At 41.3% G+C, this 20543-nt stretch overlaps 1 protein-coding gene and 1 non-coding gene across 3 annotated transcripts in view; one reads left to right on the plus strand and one right to left on the minus strand.

The window, feature by feature from the left end:
• LOC126109791 (angiotensin-converting enzyme-like) overlaps window positions 1-20543 on the minus strand; it is a 267091-nt gene that overhangs the window by 124784 nt on the left and 121764 nt on the right. The window lies entirely within an intron of this gene.
• Window positions 12025-12097, plus strand: Trnar-ucu (transfer RNA arginine (anticodon UCU)). Its single transcript has one exon. It is a non-coding gene; the product is annotated as a tRNA-Arg (tRNA).

The following is a 20543-nucleotide window of genomic DNA, read 5'->3' on the forward strand; positions in this document are numbered from 1 at the left end:
CCAAATAATAATGCTATTTTTTAAAATTTTGTTTGAAGACCCATATTCAATCCCATGTCCAGAACTCGAATCGAGAACAGCTGCCAACATGAGCAACGTAGAAGTAAATATTCTCGGAGTAGAGAAACAACTTAAATCACTTAATAAAAGCAAGTCTTCTGGTCCAGACTATATACCAATTAGGTCCCTTTCGCAGTATGCTGATGCAGTAGCCCCATACTTAACAATCACATACAACCGTTCGCTCGCCGAAAGATCCGTACCCAAAGACTGGAAAGTTGCACAGGTCACACCAATATTAAAGAAAGATAGTAGGAGTAATCCACTAAATTACAGGCCCATATCGTTAACGTCGATATGCAGCACTATTTTAGAACATATATTGTTGTTCGAACATTATCAATTACTTCGAAGAAAACGGTCTATTGACACACAGTCAATATGGGTTTAGGAAACATCGTTCCTGTGAAACACAACTAGCTCTTTATTCACATGAAGTGCTGAGTGCTATTGACAAGGGATTTCAGATGGATTCTGCATTTCTGGATTTCCGGAAGGCTTTTGACAATGTACCACACAAGCGGCTCGTTGTGAAATTGCGTGCTTATGGAATATCGTCTCAGTTATGTGACTGGATTTGTGATTTCCTGTCAGAGAGGTCACAGTTAGTAGTAATTGACGGAAAGTCATGAAGTAAAACAGAAGTGATTTCTGGCGTTCCCCAAGGTAATGTTATAGGCCCTTTACTGTTCCTTATCCATATAAATGATTTGGGAGACAATCTGAGCAGCCGTCTTCTGTTGTTTGCAGATGACGCTGTCGTTTATCGACTAATAAAGTCATCAGAAGATCAAATCAAACTGCAAAACGATTTAGAAAAAATATCGGAATGGTGCGAAAAGTGGCAATTGAGCCTAAATAACAAAAAGTGCGAGGTCATCCACATGAGTGCTAAAAGGAATTCATTAAACTTCGGTTACACGATAAATCATTCTAATCTAAAAGCCGTAAATTCAACTAAATACCTAGGTATTACAATTACGAACAACTTAAATTGGAAGGAACACATAGAAAATGTTGTGGGAAAGGCTAACCAAAGACTGCGTTTTATTGGCAGGACACTTGGAAAATGTAACAGGCCTACTAAGGAGACTGCCTACACTACGCTTGTCCGTCCTCTTTTAGAATACTGCTGCGCTGTGTGGGATACTTACCAGGTAGGACTGACGGAGTACATCGAAAAATTTCAAAGAAAGGGAGCACGTTTTGTATTATCGCGAAATATGGGAGAGAGTTGACACCGACCTACATAGGGAGGAACGATCACCACGATAAAATAAGTGAAATCAGAGCTGGTACGGAAAGATACAGGTGTTCATTCTTTCCACGCGCTATACGAGATGGAAATAATAGAGAATTGTGGAGGTGATTCGATGAACCATCTGTCAGGCACTGAATGTGATTTGCAGAGTATCTATGTAGATGTAGACATGTCATTTACCGAGGCAGTGTCCTTTCCCAAGTGCTGCAATGTTTCCGACTATCCTATTTTATTCAACAGATAACTAATTGTTTTCTTTAATAACGTGTAACAACTTTTGTAGAATAGTAGATTTCTTTACAATTCAGTGAATTTTGTTCCTTAAATACTCCACGAGTTTTTCATACGAAATTATTCAAAGATTAGACAAAGCACAAATGCAAAGAACTTACCTGAAGTGTTTTGGTTAATTGTCATCCTTATTGAATCCCAGTTCACTATTGGAGTTACCTGTATAGAGCTGTGACTGGTCACAGTAGTTACTGACTAGTAAACGTGAAGTGTCAGCTTAAGGAATAACTGATGTACGGGTTGGTAGTAATATGCTTATCTCGTGTGTTTTTAGTTAATAGTATTCTTGATATTGTGTTGTAACAAAACTAGTCAGCCTTGACCTTAGTCACTGACACAATAGTTTCTGAGGCCCGCACTCTGGCTGTTGAGTCAGCTTTGCTTCGCACATTACAGTAACAGTAGAAGCGAAGCGCAGCTATCAATTTTTACAGCTTTTGTGTGCTACAATGAGTAACTGGCTACCACTATTCAATTTATTACAAAGCCAGTCACCACATATTTATTTGTGCTCCGTCTAGTATAAAGAACTGAAGGTTCCATAAGAAAACAGTGATCAGAACAGGTAATACGACTGTCTAAAAACCATTTTCATGTCAGTAATTCCGGTAAATAGACTAGTTAAGGATGAAGTTAGTAGTGCTCCACTATCTGTGATCAATCGCCTGTAATGGTCATTACTTTTCCTACTGTAATGTACAGACGGTAAGTGTTATTTAGAGCCAGTTGTTGCCAAAATGTTTAATATTTCTGTGTTGTTCACGTCAAAGCACTGGTATACTGCTTGCTAAAGTATGCTACTGTGTCGTGTCCTATAAGGAAAAATAGAATTGCAGTATGAAGTAAAGTAAATACAGATAGTTCATTTCCTTGGTGGACGGTGTCAGTACTTGGTACAGCTTTAGCTAATTTGGTTGGCGACCGTTTCGTTTTACATAATTACATATTTTATCTTCATATTTTCTGTAATGTGAATATATTTCCAGTTCTTCTAGCAAATCCATTTTATGTCCTTTATTTTGTCGATGGAGTGCTTTGGCATTTTACTCTATTTTTCTAAATGGGTGTCCTGTATTATGTACATGTGTTGCTATGGCTGATGCAGTGTGTCTGTTGTGTCTGTAAGGTTTTATGCGCTCTGTGTACCTGGTGTTGAAATTTCGGCCTGTTTGTCCTAGGTAGAACATGGAGCATTCCTGGCATGTGACCTCGTATATTCCAGAGTCTGAGTATGGATCATGTTTACACTTTATATTGTGTATTAGTTCTTGCTGTAGTTTATTGAATGTGGAAAAAACTTGTAAGAACATCTGTGCCACTGTTTTGTTTATGTAAAATGGTTTCGATATTTAAAAGTGTACAACAAGTTGTGTGTGACGTTTAGTGTATGTGACACTCTGCAGAAATGGATCATAAGGAAACTGTAAGTACAAATTCTTTTAAATTTCGTCACTAACTTCACAAAAAGATCGACAACCAACTAAAATTAGCGTGGTTTCTTATATATTGCAGTAAAGTCAACAAAATTAAGCAGAATCTCACACATCGACAGCGTCACATAAGAATGACATAACAAACACAAAAAACGCAATTGAAGATGGGAATCATTTCCCGAAACGCGTCGTGCGAAAAATAAAGAAAATCGTGACTGGTAGCAGATGAATTATTTATAAATACACCTATTACTTTACTACTAATAGAACCTGTGTTGGATTCCAGTTTGTTTTGCTACTGCTTCCTTTGAATAGAAATCTTCTGACAAACGGAAAATAGTCCGGTATCTTAACCATTAGTACAGAGTCACGGCCAACTGCAATGAAGGGCACACTCTAAAGTTTCGGTATTGCAGCCAGATAACGTCGACGTCTCACCACGACGTTTCAGGTGACAATCATTCAGCTATGTTGAGGTGAGTATGTAAAACACTAACAGCCGACGGCCCTGCAGCAGTGGTAACATCGGTTCCCCGAAGTTAAGCGCTGTCGGGCCGGGATAGCACTCGGATGGGTGACCAACAGGTCTGGCGAGCGCTGCTGGCAAGCGGGGTGCACTCAGCTCTTCTGACAAACTGAGGAGCTCCTCGGCTGCGGTCTCGTGAACTGCCATAGGGCCGGGAGAGCGGTGTGTGCATCACGTGCCCCTCCATGTCCGTATCCAGCGACGCCAGTGGACTCAGGATGGCACGGCGGCCGGTCGGTACCGCCGGGCCTTCATGAGCTGCTCGGGCGGAGTATGGTTTTTAGTAGTGTTACAAACCTTTCCGCTTCCCTACTGCTTCCATTTGTTTTGCTGACAGAAAAATCGCGTCTGGAAATTTCGTCAGCAGGCACAACTCCATTTGGTTAGTGCTAATCGGCATCAGTACTACACCAGAACTGCTCCTCTCAGAGCACGGTACACCATCGGCACTGGATTAGCTGAGTTACTATTTCAACGCCTACGTCTATGTGCTCATCGGGATCGCCAACGCTATGGAACAACAGTACCGGTACATGTATTTCACTGTCAAAGATACCGGATCGTCTTTCGCTTATAACTTTCCAGTCGGTCTTTTCCGGACCAGGTTCCTGTAATGACACATTCCGACGCAGAGACATACAATACCTCAAAGGCTGCGCCAAAGATTAAATTGAGATGGATGTAGAATATAATCTCTGTGATGTTCATATTGGATTCTCTTTTGTTTCATACTCCAAGAAGGAGCTAAGATACACTTTCTATTGTTATCTTGTAGGGCATGGACGTAATTTTTGATGTGTGTGGAAAGGCAGCCATCTTGTTAGTATTTATGGTTTGTGCGACGAGCAGAGCAAGTCTTATTTTCTTGTGAATAAAAAAATAGTGAAAAGTATCTAAGTTTTACGAGAATTATTTAAAGCGACGTGGCACTGTATTCCTCGGTTTCCACCGTCTTCGTGAAGTAAACCGATGCCGACTTAGGAAAATACACACTGTCAGCAAAGAGAAGAACATCGATGGCGACTAATGAATTAGTATTGTGGCAGAAAGACTAAGTCTGCGTCTAAGGTGAGAACTCTGATTAAATCAACAATGACGTAGAAATCAAAAATGTAATTAATCGGAATTCTAAATTATATTACAGGCAAATTTCACGCAGCACTGAATTTGTCCGCATTCAAGCCGGTCAATACAGTCCGTAAAAAAGCCTCTGAAAAATTCTAAAGGTACAGTTCCATATCCGCAATTTTCTCTCTTTTCAAAAAATCAATAAATTTAATTTTTTTTATTTGTTTCCACGCAGAACCTTAACTCAAATTGATACATTTTCCCTTCTCCATCATCCCTCATAGTTTGTAACATCCTCACATCCCCTCGAAATCACACTGTACCTCCGAAAACTCCAGCCGAACAGGCCTCTGAAAGCCCAACGGAACCGACCGACCGCCGTGTCTTCCTTGACCGATATGCGTCATTGGATACGGAGGGCCATGTGGTCAGCACACTGCTCAGTTTGCGAGACCGGAGCCGCTACTTCTCAGTCAAGCAGCTCCACAGTTGGCCTCGCAAGAGTGCACGCTGCTTGCCAACAGCGCTCGGCAGACCTGAACGGCCGCCCATCCGAGTGCCGGCCAAGCCCGACAGCGCTTAACTCTGGTGATGATCTCCACTGAGGCAAGACTGTTGGCGAATCACACTGTATTAGGACGCCTTACGTTTCCAAACTCGATTTTCTCCAGAACGGGTAGAGAGTTGCGTCTTTCTGCTTACGTATCGGTCCTAGTCGCGCCGTACACGCACTGCCAACACGAATCACGTCGCGGAGGGTAATTACATCCGGTCTTCTTGTGAGCTGAGTGACACGAGACCTCGGCTACTGCGTTGTCGTGGGGCGCAGCGTCGCGTGTGGAGGAGAATGAGGTGGGTGAGAGTGGTCGGCCCGGGTAGGTAGGGTGAGGGCGGCCTGTGTGCCCTGTGGCCAGCAGCTAGCTGCCGCCTTATCTGACAAGTGAGCCGGCCCAGGCCCAGCCGCTGATAGCGGCCGCTGGGTCGCGCTTTCCTTCCACTGTCGCCGCCCGGCCTCTACTTTTACTTCCACCGTTACTGCTTCTGCCAGCGCCCAAGCTCCAGGCGCTAGGGTTCTGCGAAGCACAGCACGCCGCCACGCAGTCTTTAAAGTTATGGGGTCACCGTATCTTCCTAAAACCCACGGCGTCACCTGCCTTTTTATTCGATGACGAATAACAAACTGTTTTATCAGTATGTAAGTAAATCCATCCTGACCTCAGACCCACTTCCCACGTAGGCGGTAGATAATCAAAAGCATCTGTAAGAAAATGAAATCGGTTGGAAAAACAGTAAACTCGTCGCCAAATCCGATGGAGCGGTGTGGTGCAAGTCGATGAAAAACATACGACGCCACGCCGGACCGCTACGCCGCTGGATCGCCGACGCCATTAAAAGCAAGGGCACTAGCACTAAGCGCACCCTGGGAATCACACTGCTAATTGCGGAGGAGACAGCGGGTAAGTGGAAAGAGTACGCTCAGGGGAAAGACTTCTCCTGTAACGCGATAGAAGCAGAAACAGGAGACAACATACAAAAGAGAGGGAATGCAGTATTACAAAAAATGGCTCTGAGCGCTATGGGACTTAACAACGGAGGTCACCAGTCCCCTACAACTTAGAACTACTTAAACCTAACTAACCTAAGGACATCACACACATCCTTGCCCGAGGCAGGATTCGAAGGTGCGACCGTAGCGGTCGCGCGGTCCCAGACTGAAGCGCCTAGAACCGCTCGGCCACAACGGCCGGCTGCAGTATTACAGTCAGAATTTAAAAGAGCTGAGGAAGACTTAACTAGGGATAGATACCATTCCATCGGAATTTCTGAAATCATTGGGGGAAGTGGCAACAGGACGGAAATTCAAGTTCCCGTGCAGAATCTATGAGACGGGCGATATCAAACTTTCGGAAAAATATCATCCACGCAATTCCGAAGATTGCGAGAATTATAGCACAGTCAGCTTAGCAGTTCATGCATCGAAATTTCTGACAAGAATAATATACAGAAGAATGGAAAACAAAGTTGAGGATGTGTTAGATGACGGTCAGCTTCGCTGTGAGAAAGATAAAGGCGCCACAGAGGCAGTTCTGACGTTCCGTTTGATAATGTAAGCAAAGACAGAAGAAAAATCAACATTCGTTCATAGCATTTGTCTACATTTTAAAAGCGTTCGATAATGTAAAATGGTGCAAGATATTCGCAATTCTGGGACAAACAGCGGTAAGCTATAGGGAGAGGCGGGTAATATGCGATATGTACAAGAGCGAAGAGGCAACAGCAAGAGTGGTAGACCGAGAACGAAGTGCCCGCATTAAAAAGGGTGGAAGGCAGGGATGTAGTCTTTCGCCCCTACTGTTCAGTCTGTACATCGAAGAAGCATTGACGGAAATAAAAGAAACCTTCATGAGTGGGATTAAAATTCAAGGTGAACGGCCATCAGTGAGAAGATTCGCCGATGACACTGGTATTCTCACTGAAAGTGAAGGAGAATTACATATGGAAGAAACAGCTTAATCAGCAAAGAATATATCCCCAAGAAAGACGAGAGTAATGAGAAGCAGCAGAAATTAGAACGCCGACAAACTAATCATTATAACTGTGGATCACGAAGTAGACGAAATTAAGGAGTTCCTACGCGGTAAAATAAGGCATTGCCGACGGAGAATGGAAATTTCGCATCCAGACGAGGAGTGGCAAATGGACAAATAGCTTATGAAATTAGTCGGCATGTGGTATATAGTTTTGTTAGAAAGCACTTAATTGCTTGGCAATAATCAAGGTATTAATAAAAACTTAATTAGTGATTTGAGGGAAATTGAAATTTTAAGAACAGAGAGGCTTGTATTATGTAACAAAGCTTAATGATCCTATCACGAATCCCTGAGGCACACCGGATAACACTCGCGTTCTGCTGGACGAATCTCCTTTGAGAACAACGCGGCGGGTTCTGCGTATCATCCAGTCTGTTACTGGTAACGAAAACTTTACGCATATAGTAAGAACAAAACCACCCACCACTTAGAGCCACAGGTTTCAGCTTAAACTCCCTTCACGTGTCCATCCTGCCAGCAAATCAAGCAGTCAAACTGTCCCATTAAGCTTTCTAAAGGTGCAGGCTTCACACAATGAATTGTCTCGAACTGCCTCCTATATGGCAACCAGCGTAGGTTATGAAGACATCGATCATGCGGAACACAATTCGCAGTTTTTTCACACGACATCCTGAAAGGCGTGGATCTAGGCAGTGAGGTAAGTGCAGGATAGACTCACTGCCAATCCTACGCCTATTGCCTAAAGTTCGATCGCATGGGACAGCAGGCGAAATTGGTGACTGGATTGAGGATTTCGTTAGTAGAGATGATAGCATGTGATCTTGGGTGGGGAGTCATAGACAGATGTAGAAGTAACATCTGACGTCCTCCCAGGGGACTGTGTTGGGATCCTTGCTGTTCGTGTTGTACACTAATGATCTTGCAGACAATATTAATGCTGACGTCAGACTTTTCACACATGATGTGTTCTCTGCAATGAAGTACTGTTTGAAAAAGAGGCACAAGTATTCAATTTGATCGTCATAAGATTTCAAAGTCGTGCAAAGATTGGTTCGTTGGTTGGATTAAAAGAGCGGGAAAGGGACGAAACTACGAGGTCATGAGTCCCTTGTTCCGAATAAAACAATGCCACATGTGAGAATAAAACGAACGAGTCTGACAAAACAAAACAGAATGAAAGGAAAAATCACAAGAACGTTGAAGGGCAACAAACATGTAAATGGACAAAAGGGGACAAAAAACGACAGAAACGCAAGACACGGGATGAAGAGATTAAAACAACACAGCAGATTACCATGGCTGGCTGACCATGAGAATAAAAAGGAGAAGCCAACCACTCTGCAACACATTAAAACCTCCACACTAATTGCACCACGGTGGAGGACATGCGCTGAAACTTACAAGGAGACGGCACGACCGTGGAGTCGGGGATTTGTCCGAAATTTTGTGTGGTGGAAGAGGAGGACTCCTAACACCTCACATGGTTAAAGTATTAGGACGCACTACTCGGAAAATACCGAGAAAAATCGATCCAAATTTTCTTAGGTGTGGGATGAGAATAAAATGTTAGCCCGTGGCCGAGCCGCCGTTCGGCCTACATTGTTAGCGCTCGGACCGTTACGCCAGAGGTCTCGAGTTCGATTCCTCCTCCGACACTTTTTTTAAAATTTTATTCTGTTGCTTGCAAAATTCCAGCGCATTGTTACAGGAGAATTGTTAAATTAATTCCCGAGAAAATTGTATAAAAATTCATTCTACAATTCAGCATCAACTATCGTCACCAATATTCCGAGACATGATTCAATATTCCTAGTTTGCCTCAAAATTATCAGAAACTCAAAACATTTTCGTAAATGTTAATGGGGCATGTTTTTGTACAGATTTATTACAAACGCCCTGTGATTGTAAAAAATCCGCTTTTATGTGTTGTGCAAGATGTCGCAGAAATTATCGCTTTGTTTGTTTTTACGATAATTAGCACTGCGATTCTTGTTTATAATTATTATATGTATAAAAACTGAATGTTTCCAAATCGCCTTTGTTATTATGATTAAAAACCCAATGTTTCTCCTCATATACTTTACAATGAAAAATGGAAAACCCACCGCCATGAATTGTGTTGTTGGACAAAAAGAAAATAATTTTTATTCAATAATGTAACTAATTTGTTAAAGATAATGTAGGTTTGATAAACTTTCTGAATAATTGGTGGAATAACCAAAGAAAATGAAACAGAAAAAAAAGTGCCAGTGGAGGAATCGAACCCGAGACCTCTGGCGTAAGAGTCCGAGCCCTAAACATCTAGGACAGACGGCGGCTCAGCAAAGCACTAACTAAGATTTTATAAGCACCTAAGAAACTTTGGATCGATTTTTCCCGGGATTTTCCGGGTAGTGCGACCTAATATTTTAACCACGCGAGGTGTTAGGGGTCCTCTTTCACCACACAAAATTTCGGACAAATCCCCGACCCCACGGTCGTGCCGGCTCCTTGTTAGATAACTTACTATTACATTTTTCAATTGTGTCACTGTTTTTATAGGAATGCGATATTATACAGTTCATTTTCGAGAACTGACAAATTTTTAAGACCACCATATCGTTCAGTGCACGCAATTACAAACTGTGCCACATGGGACGGACCTGATCTTCCGAACTGGTCACACAGTCTTCGGCATTAATGCGACGTTTCAGAGTAGCGCTGGCGCCCGTGGGACGCCACGGTGTGGCTGCCCAAATGTTCACCGAACTTCGCCATGTTTCGCTCTTGGGACGTAATCTCGGCTGGAAGTTGGAAAAATTGTGAAACAACACTCATCCGACCGAATGACTCTATTCCACCGGTCCACGGATCAGGTTTTGTTGCGCCGGGACCAAGTTTTCCTGCTATGGACATTTGCGTCAGTGGTGAGTGGCTTTGGAACTGCAACTCGCCCTGCATTTCCCAGCTTACGGAGCTCCCTTCGTGTTGCTTTGGTGCTGACAGGTTCTGCAGCTGTCGTCCTCTTATTTTTCGCCACAGTCCTCTTCAATCACCAGTCCGTCACGATCAGTCAACGCACACTTTCGACCGAATTGTGACTTAGCGGAAGATCTTTTTCCACTTTCCCTGTGTGCGGTACAAATCTTCAATACGGTGCACCTTGAAATACCAAATACCTCGGCTCTCTTCGTCACGGACGCGCGCACCATACGATCGCCAACAATTTGCCTACGTTCGAACTCAATACTACCGAAACAATGCACTCACAACTAAATGAACACTGTCCAGGCTTCGTGTGTCGCAAGCGCCTAGTTTTTCCTTCTGTCATATTACACTTTCACAAGCCAGAGTTTTTGCTATTAAGTGCCATCCACACTGTGTATAAAACAACATTTTTATTAAGACGTTTATTAGATTATATTAATTATTCACTCCATAGACCCATAAAAGAGGGAATCCTCCTGGGTGTGGAACATGTCACATGAACACATTACAAAAATGTAATTAGAAAAATTTGAGTTTAATTTTAATGATCCTCAGTCAATAAACAGTAAAATTATGTACATGAATTAAATTTAAACTTCTAATATTTACAGATTTCATACTTACATCTGCTTTCATTAAATCCATCATTCAGACATTTGCTTGTTTCTTAGCTATTACAACCAAGTATTGTCAAAAATTAAAGTAAATTATTCATTTCAGTGATCCTCAGTTAAGAAAAGTCAGATTATGTACAAGATTTAAAATTAAACTTCCACTATTTACAGACTTACGACTTACTTCAGCTTTCCATACACCCATCATTCACACAGTAGGTAGTTACTTGGCTGTTACAACCAAGTATCAAAAATTACAGTATAATAAATTTTCATTAGAATGGTCTAATGCACTTGTTGAGAAACTCATGGATGGAATAGAACGAATTGGCCACCAAAAATTCTTTTAAATTATGTTTAAATTGTGCCTTGTCTGAAACTAAACTCTTAATGGTTGCTGGTAACTTATTGAAAATATGCGTTGCTGAATACTGGACTCCTTTCTGGGCGAGAGTAAGTGATTTTAAATCTTTATGTATCTTGCTCTTATTCCTAGTATTGATACGGTGTACTAAGCAGTTAGTTGGAAAGAGAGATGTATTATTTACAACAAACTTCATTAAGGAATAAATATACTGAGAAACTGTGGTTATACGTAAATAATAATGACGTGTGATTCAACAGTCTGATGCAAGTATTTCTATTGGGTGCTACTTCAGCAAATTGCATTTCACTACGTTATTCCAGTTACCCAAATGGCGAAAGGAGCCCTACAGTTTAACATGGAATCCAGACCACGTGTAGCTCCTTGCCACTCTCCACGTGCTTGTAGAGATGAAGGCTCTGTTAAAGGCAGACTGAAAATTTCAATGGTACAACCGATATTCTATCCCAGGAGCTTTCGGTTTTGAACCGCACACATGGCCGCTAGACCACCAAGCCCAAAGGTAAAAAAATTGTAAATGTCGGTGCAAATATTTTCATCTGACGCCATTTCAGTGGCGGGCGAGTGAGTCGGATCGCTGCTGTCACCAGCAATGGAAACATGGTCCACCGCGTCATTTCTTATTCGTATCACACACAAATATGAGTTACTCTTTTCAGTTGCTTACACTGCAATTTTGTCCATGTTTATTAATTTTCAAGCGCCACCCAGAGCACAAAGCGTTCGGATCGACGGGCGCGTGCAGCGGAGTGCGTCATTCCGATGACGTCACGACGACCAGCTTGACCTCCGGACGGTAGCAGGAAAAGCGTTCGTCTGACTCACTACAGCTCTTATAATCTGTGTGAAAGGAAGAACTGCGACATCGTCCCTTTGGCGCAGAGGATAGCGCGTTGGACTTCTAATCCAAAGGTCGCGGGTTCGATCCCCGCAAGGGATGAAGCATTTTTAAACGCCACTGTTGCGCGGAACTTGCCTTCTGCTGCCGCACTTTGCATTCCTTGTCCTCTCCTTCCTCTGTTCGACTGCAGAGACAGATAAATCCGAATATGTCGAGACTGCAAAAGTTTCTCAGACTGGGCGTTTAGAACACCGCTTTGTGTTAGACAAAGTTGGATATATCATTTTGTAGTCCTACTAAATTCCGTACATGACACAAAGAAGCACAAACTTTTAAAAGTAGGCATTTTGAGCACCTGCGAGCCTGAAAAAGTAATAGTGCACACTGCACTTTTGCGGATCATCTGATAGAGGAAAAGCACTACGAACAATGCTGAAACGGACACTTGGAATGTGCCGAGGGCGCTGCACAGCTGCCGTGCCACTTTTACTCCACTAGCATCGTCATAGTCTGAGAGGAGACAGAAATCCTTCACAAACTGCAGTATATGAAGAAGCATCTCTTCACGTCACACATCGGTCCCCGTAAATTTTTTACTATATTTTTGATATTGAAATTCTGGTACTAAAAGCTTCCAGGCTGAAGATTTCTTGTGTGAGTTTGAAACCAGTACGGGGACAGAGGACGGATGTCGACATTTCTCGTCTCACAAAGTGACTCGGCGAGCGAGAACGTCTGGTTGAAAGTCAACACAAAATGCTGGGAAGCACCCACTGTTGTTCAGCAACAGTACTGTGAAGAACCTGACCACTGAAAAAATCGAAGCAAGGTACCTGCATTAGAAGACGTTGCGTCAGAAGCATCGACATCCATGGACGAAACAACGACGACAGAATATTTTATAAAATGCATTGTAACCATAAGCTGTTTATTGTCTCATTATTCATCTACCGGTTTCGTTTCTTAACCATGATCCAGGATGTAGGGTACAGCCAAAAACTGAACACCGTCCGAAGAGGTCGGTCAATACGGATACGGAGGGGCACGTGGTCAGCACACCGCTCTCCCCGCAGTATGTCAGTTACGAGATCGGAGCCGCTACTTCTCAGTCGAGTAGCTCCTCAGTTTGCCTCACAAGGGCAGAGTGCAGTCCACTTGCCAACAGCGCTCGGCAGACCGGATGGTCACCCATCCGAGTGAAATCCCAACCGGACAGCGGCAAGGCCATTGGCGTGGGGTACAACATATTAGTTAAAAACATCCCAGGATGTCTATGTCTGTATGTTTCGCATAAAATATGACTGTCAGTATCCTAAGACAAATTGGTTGTGGGTAATTTCGATGTGGTTCAGCTTCAAAAGAATATGGGACGTTTTTAACTAATCTGTTGTACCCTACATTCTGAGTGATGGTTAATAATCGAAACCGGTTGATGACTAATGGGATACTAAACAGCTAGTGGTTAAAATGCATTTTATGAAATACTTTACGGCTGTTGAAACTCACCTTATGGAAACGTTACAAACGACAGAATATTCCATCTTATGTGCAAGGTGTATGAGGGGGGCGAAATACCCTCAGACTTCAGGAAGAACACAGGCGCCGACAGGAGTCAATATTACCCAACTATCAATTTAGTTAGTCTTTATTATTATTATTTTCAGCTTTTCCTCATTACAGAGGCTTATCTCCAACATAATAATTTACTTGGAAATTACAATACAAACAATAAACGTTCTTAAACTATATTTTCAGAATATTCCTCCAGGTGTTTCGATCTTGCGTGTCCTCTTCCTCTACGCCCATTCTCCTCACTGTGTGCTGTACATTCTGGAGCCAGCTGGTCACAGGTCGTCCTCCTCTTCTTCTACCCTCCGGTCCCCACTCCAGTTTCAGTTTTGGTATTCTGGTTTTCTCCATTCGTCGTACATGCCCGTACCACTGTAATTTCTTCCTATCCATTACGTCATATATTCTTTCTTTTATTTCCATTCTCCTTATTATTTCGGTGTTCCTTATCATTTCTTTCCTGGACATTCTTGCCGATCTTCTCCAAAAGTCCATCTCTAGAGCTTGTAATTTTTTAATGTGCTTCATGTTAATTGTCCAGGTCACCGTTCCATACAGAACCACACTCTCTAATATGGATTTGTATATCAATTTTTTAGTTCTGCTCATTACATTCCTGCTCCATAAGACTGAGTTAAGCATCCCAATGACCCTCCGTCCGCTACTAATTCTTTTATTGATTTATGACTCTGATTTTCCCTCAATTTCTAAAATGGATTCCAAATAACAGAAAGTGTTTATCTTTTTGATATTCTTTCCTTCAATGTATAGCTCACTTAATCATTAGTCAAGTATTCTGTTTTTTGGTAATTAATCTTCAAACCCCAAGTTTTGTATGCTACTGCTAGTTGATTGCACATATAGTTAGCATCCTCCCCATCTTGTGCTACGACTACTTGATCATCAGCAAATAATAAATGATGTAGGTAAACTCCATGTCTTATTTCTAATCCCATACTATTACATTTACGAGACCATGTTCTAAGGCTAATATCTATATAGATTTTAAATAATGATGGTGACATGGGACAGCCCTTTAAAAGGCCTTTGCTTGTTCTAAATTTCTGTGAAAGTTTATTACCAACTTTCACTTGGCAAATGTTATCTTTATACATCTGTTGTATTATTTTAATCAACGAAGGGATTATGTTTGCCATATGTAGTGCTCTCCAAAGTAATTTTCTTGGAACAGTATCATACGCTTTTTCTAGATCTATGAAAATTAATCCTATATTTTTTGATTTTTCCCTATGTGTCTCCAAAATCTGTCAATGTGAAAATATGGTCTGCACATGATCTCCCAGTCGTGAATCCACATTGTTCTTCTTGGCTTCTAAAACTTTTTTCCAGTTTGTTTTTAATTACTTTCGCAAATATTCTCATTAATGTGCTTGTAGTTAGTCACGTTTACAAAATACTGACATCAAATATTCACCGAAGAAAAACCTGGCGAAAGCCGATCTCGAAGAAGATCAGTTTGGTTTCGGGAGAAATCTAGGAACACCCGAGGCAATACTGACCGTACAATGTATCTTAGAAGATAGGTTGAAAAAAGCACGCTTTTTTTATTCCAGTCTCTGATCACAATATCAATTATTTAGACGATGACCTGTTTCAGTTCGTAATGGCCATCCTCACATCTTTTTTACACCATGTCCTAAAGTGATACGGCCATAATGGCATCGTCAAAACATATAAATATAATCAGCATTATTGCCAACTAGCTATGTAACGATGCTATGCTGATTATATTTATGTTTTGACGATGCCATTATGGCCGTATCACTTTAGGACATGGTGTAAAAAAGATCTGAGGATGGTCATTACGAACTGTAACAGGTCATCGTCTAAATAATTGATATTGTGATCAGAGACAGGAATAAAAAAGCGTTTTACAGTATTGGATCACTGTTTATATACGCGATTATGTCGCAGTTTGTTGAAAAAAGCAGATCTTCTTTTATAGCATTTGCAGACTTAGGGAAAGCTTCTGACCAAGTTGACTGGAATACTCTCTTTAAAAATTTTAAGGCATCACGAATGAAGTAAAAGGAGCAGAAGTCCATCTACAACTTGTTCGGAAGCCAGAGTGCAGGTCCGAACAGTCGAAGAACACGAAAGGGAGGTAGAAGAAGAACAGGGAGTGAGAAAGTGATGTAGCTTATCTGTCATGTTGCTCAATATGATCTTTGCGCTTAGGGCAAAGGAAAAGCTTAAGTACAGATTCATTTCACTAGGTAGTCACGATCACCGTCAACATGTCTTCATCCGACAAAACGCCATCGAAATATTACAATGAGAAATGTCACTGCGCCCGTCTTTTCATTGAGGCCTTCCCTAAAGTACAATTCATTCTGTGCATCTGAACAGACAGACAAAGTAATGGTAAGAAGTGGCAGCCACTGGCTCAATTACTGCCTCAGTAATGACTGACTGACTGAACAATCGCTTGCTTTCAGTCCGCCACCTTAGAGGACTCATCAACATACCGTGTTCTTATACCTGTTCTATTACTGAAAAAGTCTGAAAGAAATTCTGTAATTTGAGAACTGAAATCTGTCCCACTGAGCCTCATTCGAACACGTGAGATGCACGTTGAAGCACAAGTAGCAGTTCGGGTTGGGAGTCGTCACTGACGAAGCTGTAGCTGCAGCCGTCAGGAGAGCCCTCAGGCAGGCTGAAGGGCGGCTGTCCAAGTCGCGCCAAACGTCGCTATCGTGCAGCAAATTTCTGCGCTCAGCAGACGTATGTGCAAGTGTCATCCGTGACAGCGAAAGTTTGGCAGGTGATATTTTTTAAGTCTCAGACAGGAGGGACACCCCACGTGAAAAGCCACATCTGTTCTCTTGCAAACCGCTAGTAAGTGCGAGGCGGACCGTACTTCCAACTGCACCATTTGTTACGACTCCTTCCTGTTCAGTTCACGTGTGCAACACAGCCTCCGTGCGTGCGCAGTAACGAATCTCACCTGATGTAAGTCTACAGGCTTTCATAGATAATTCCTGTGGCTACCGGTGGTGGGCTGTCGTCATTGGACAGAAAAGAATTTTTCCCGCAGTTGTGTTTCAGATTGTGTACAATTCTTCCTGCTGCTATTCGTGGATCATCATCTTTGGATAGAGGCCAAACGGGCAGAGTAAGACAGGAGAAGTATTTATCAAAAATACTATTGTACGCAGATGTGGCTTCCAGTTGTTTTTCCTGCTCGCACACCGCAACCGTTAAACCGGAAGTCTACAGGTATGCCCGCCGTCTCCGGTGAAGTTACATTCTTTCGTAGAAATCGTAATTACTTCTCGGATTGTTGTTCTATAAATTGTGGTGTCCTTGGGCAGCTCACGTCCGTTTTTGAAATCGATGTCAGGGCAGCGGTTATCGCGATGCAGATTTCACACACTGTTTTAGCCGCGCGTGGCCTCCTTCTTCCTTAACACATTCTTTAACAATCCTTTCCGTTTCGCCTATACACACTTAACCGCAACGACACGTCGTTCCACCCAAGCCGGAAGTGTGGACGTACCCAGGTGCATCCGGTATGTGTCGGAATGGCCTTTTATTTTTGTTTTGACTGAAGAAAGAGGTCTGTATGCCATTTTCCGTGGAATTCTGCTTATGCGGCCAGTGACTGCAGGAACAAACCGTAACTTTACAACATAAGAAGGCGCTTCCTCATCATTCCTATTAGCATAATATGGACAATCTGTCTTAGCCATAGCACTTCACTGTGTTCTTTAAGAAATCCAACTCCGATTGCAACCGTTCGTTGTCGCCGATACGGAAGGCATGCGAAGACAGAGTCTAGAGCACTGCTTGTTTCTGGCCTGGGTGGTGGTGGAAGTGGAATCTAAATAAATACTTATTAGGCTTTCTATACACTCTGTCTTATAGTGTTGTCAGGTCGCCTATGTACAAACACATCTACAAACAGCAGATCGACATCGCTCTCTACCTCCAAGGTAAAGTTGATTTTGCGGTGTGTCTCATTTAAGAATTGTGGAACCCATGAAGCTCTTCTTTGCTCTGTAGCCATATTAGAAATGTGTCACCCACACAGCGGAAACCAATAGGAAGACTTTAATGGAGCTTTACGTAACGCCTGTTGCTCAACATGTTCCATGCACCTCCACACAGCCTATAAAACGACGTGTGGCTGCTTCTAAGTGTGTGTCGGCGGAACGGGAAGGATTGTTAAACAATTTATTAAGGAAGGCAAGCACCACACAGGGCTGAAACAAGTGTGAAATCGGCGGCAGTAGAACATCACCACAACTGGGGCCTTGACAGTGATTTCAGTAACGTACGTGTGCTGGCTAAGGAAGCCAACAGTTACAGAAGAAAAGTCAGACAAGCGATTGCGATTTCAAAGCACGAATGTAATTTCAATAGGCTATACCTTTCGGCTTCTCGCTTCGTGTCTTCACTTGCCATCGGTGGTTATTTCGACGCGGGACTCAAGACAACTGTAGCCCACTCAATGAGAAGTCGTGTGAAGTTAGCACCCTTTTTTTCAGAAATGTATATTTTTTTCAGAGTTCTTGATAGATATGAAATAGTTCTAGAGTTCTTTGTACAAAATTTCAATAGTTCTGCAGAATTTAGCGAAGAAAACAACAATACTCGAAAAAATTTTCGTATCGAAAACATTCTTTGTCAATTTCCGCAAAATGTAAATAAGCACGACAGTTCTGAGCACAGTTCTGAATAGAGCTCCAAGAGTTCTATCGAAAATCCCAGTAACATTTTTTTGTGCAGCTAATAGTTTACGAGATAATTGCAATTTAAGGAGAAAATCTTTTCACTTACTGTGAAGTTGGCACCCTTTTTTTCAGAAATGTATATTTTTTTCAGAGTTCTTGATAGATATGAAATAGTTCTAGAGTTCTTTGTACAAAATTTCAATAGTTCTGCAGAATTTAGCGAAGAAAACAACAATACTCGAAAAAATTTTCGTATCGAAAACATTCTTTGTCAATTTCCGCAAAATGTAAATAAGCACGACAGTTCTGAGCACAGTTCTGAATAGAGCTCCAAGAGTTCTATCGAAAATCCCAGTAACATTTTTTTGTGCAGCTAATAGTTTACGAGATAATTGCAATTTAAGGAGAAAATCTTTTCACTTACTGTGAAGTTGGCACCCTTTTTTTCAGAAATGTATATTTTTTTCAGAGTTCTTGATAGATATGAAATAGTTCTAGAGTTCTTTGTACAAAATTTCAATAGTTCTGCAGAATTTAGCGAAGAAAACAACAATACTCGAAAAAATTTTCGTATCGAAAACATTCTTTGTCAATTTCCGCAAAATGTAAATAAGCACGACAGTTCTGAGCAAAGTTCTGAATAGAGCTCCAAGAGTTCTATCGAAAATCCCAGTAACATTTTTTTGTGCAGCTAATAGTTTATGAGATAAATTGATTTAATGTGGGACCCACTTTCTCTACAGAAAATATAAATATATTCGTACAACAGTTCTGATGACAGTTCTGGACACCACGTGAAGAGTTCTATCGAAAATCCTGGTAGTATTTTTTGTGCAGGTAATAGTTTAAGAGGAAATTGCAACATAATTAAGAACTCTATAAGATGATGATGATTGGTGTTCTAGGGCGCACAACAGAGAGGTTATCAGCGCCCGACTCTATAAGAACTCCCACTGTGAAGCTGGCACCCTATTTTACAGAAATATATATTTTTTTCAGAGTTCTTGATAGATAAGCCATAGTTCTAGAGTTCTTTGTACAAAATTTCAATAGTTCTGCAGAATTTAGCGAAGAAAACAACAGTACTCGTAAAAATTGTGGTATCGAAACGATTTTTTGTCGATTTTTGCAAAAAGTAAATTCGTACAACAGTTCTGAGGACAGTTCTCAACAGAGCCCCAATAGTTCTATCGAAAATACAAATAACATTTTTTTGTGCAGCTAATAGTTTGCGAGATAATTGCAATTTAAGGAGAAAGTCTTTTCACTTACTGTGAAGTTGGCACCCTTTTTTTCAGAAATGTATATTTTTTCCAGAGTTCTTGATAAATATGCCATAGTTCTAGAGTTCTTTGTACAAAATTTCAATAGTTCTGCAGAATTTAGCGAAGAAAACAATAATACTCGAAAAAATTTTCGTACCGAAAACATTCTTTGTCAATTTCCGCAAAATGTAAATAAGTATGACAGTTCTGAGCACAGTTCTGAATAGAGCTCCAAGAGTTCTATCGAAAATCCCGGTAACATTTTTTTGTGCAGCTAATAGTTTACGAGATAATTGCAATTTAAGGAGAAAATCTTTTCACTTACTGTGAATTTGGCACCCTTTTTTTCAGAAATGTACATTTTTTTCAGAGTTCTTGATAGAAATGCCATAGTTCTAGAGTTCTTTGTACAAAATTTGAATAGTCCTGCAGAATTTTGCGAAGAAAACAACAAAATTCGAATAAATTTTCGTATCGAAAACATTCTTTGTCAATTTTCGAAAAAAATAAATTCGTACAACAGTTCTGAACAGAACACCAAGAGCTCTATCGAAAATCCTAATAACATCTCTTTGTGGCGGTGATAGTTTATACGGTAACTGTTTTGATGGAAGACCTACTGTATCCACAGAAAAAAATTAAATCTTGCAACAGTTTTGATGAACAGTTCTGGATAACACACCAAGACTTCTATCGATAATCATAATAACATTTGTTGTGGTTATAATAGTTTGTAAGATAATTGATTAATTGTGGGGCTCACTTACTCTAAAAAAAATTATGTCTATTCGTATGTTCTGATGACAGCTCTGGATAGCAATGTAAGAGTTCTATCGAAAATACTGGTAGCATATTCTGTGCAAGTGTATTGTTTACGTAGTAACTGCATTTAATAAGGAATGCTTATGAGCATTTCTCGTCAAGTTGGCACCCCTTTTACGAGAAATATACATTTTTTTAATAGTTCTTTATATGTATGCAATAGTTCTAGATTTCCCTGCTCAAAACATGAAT

The sequence above is a fragment of the Schistocerca cancellata genome, chromosome 12, assembly GCF_023864275.1.
Source record: "Schistocerca cancellata isolate TAMUIC-IGC-003103 chromosome 12, iqSchCanc2.1, whole genome shotgun sequence".
Classification (NCBI taxonomy): domain Eukaryota; kingdom Metazoa; phylum Arthropoda; class Insecta; order Orthoptera; family Acrididae; genus Schistocerca; species Schistocerca cancellata.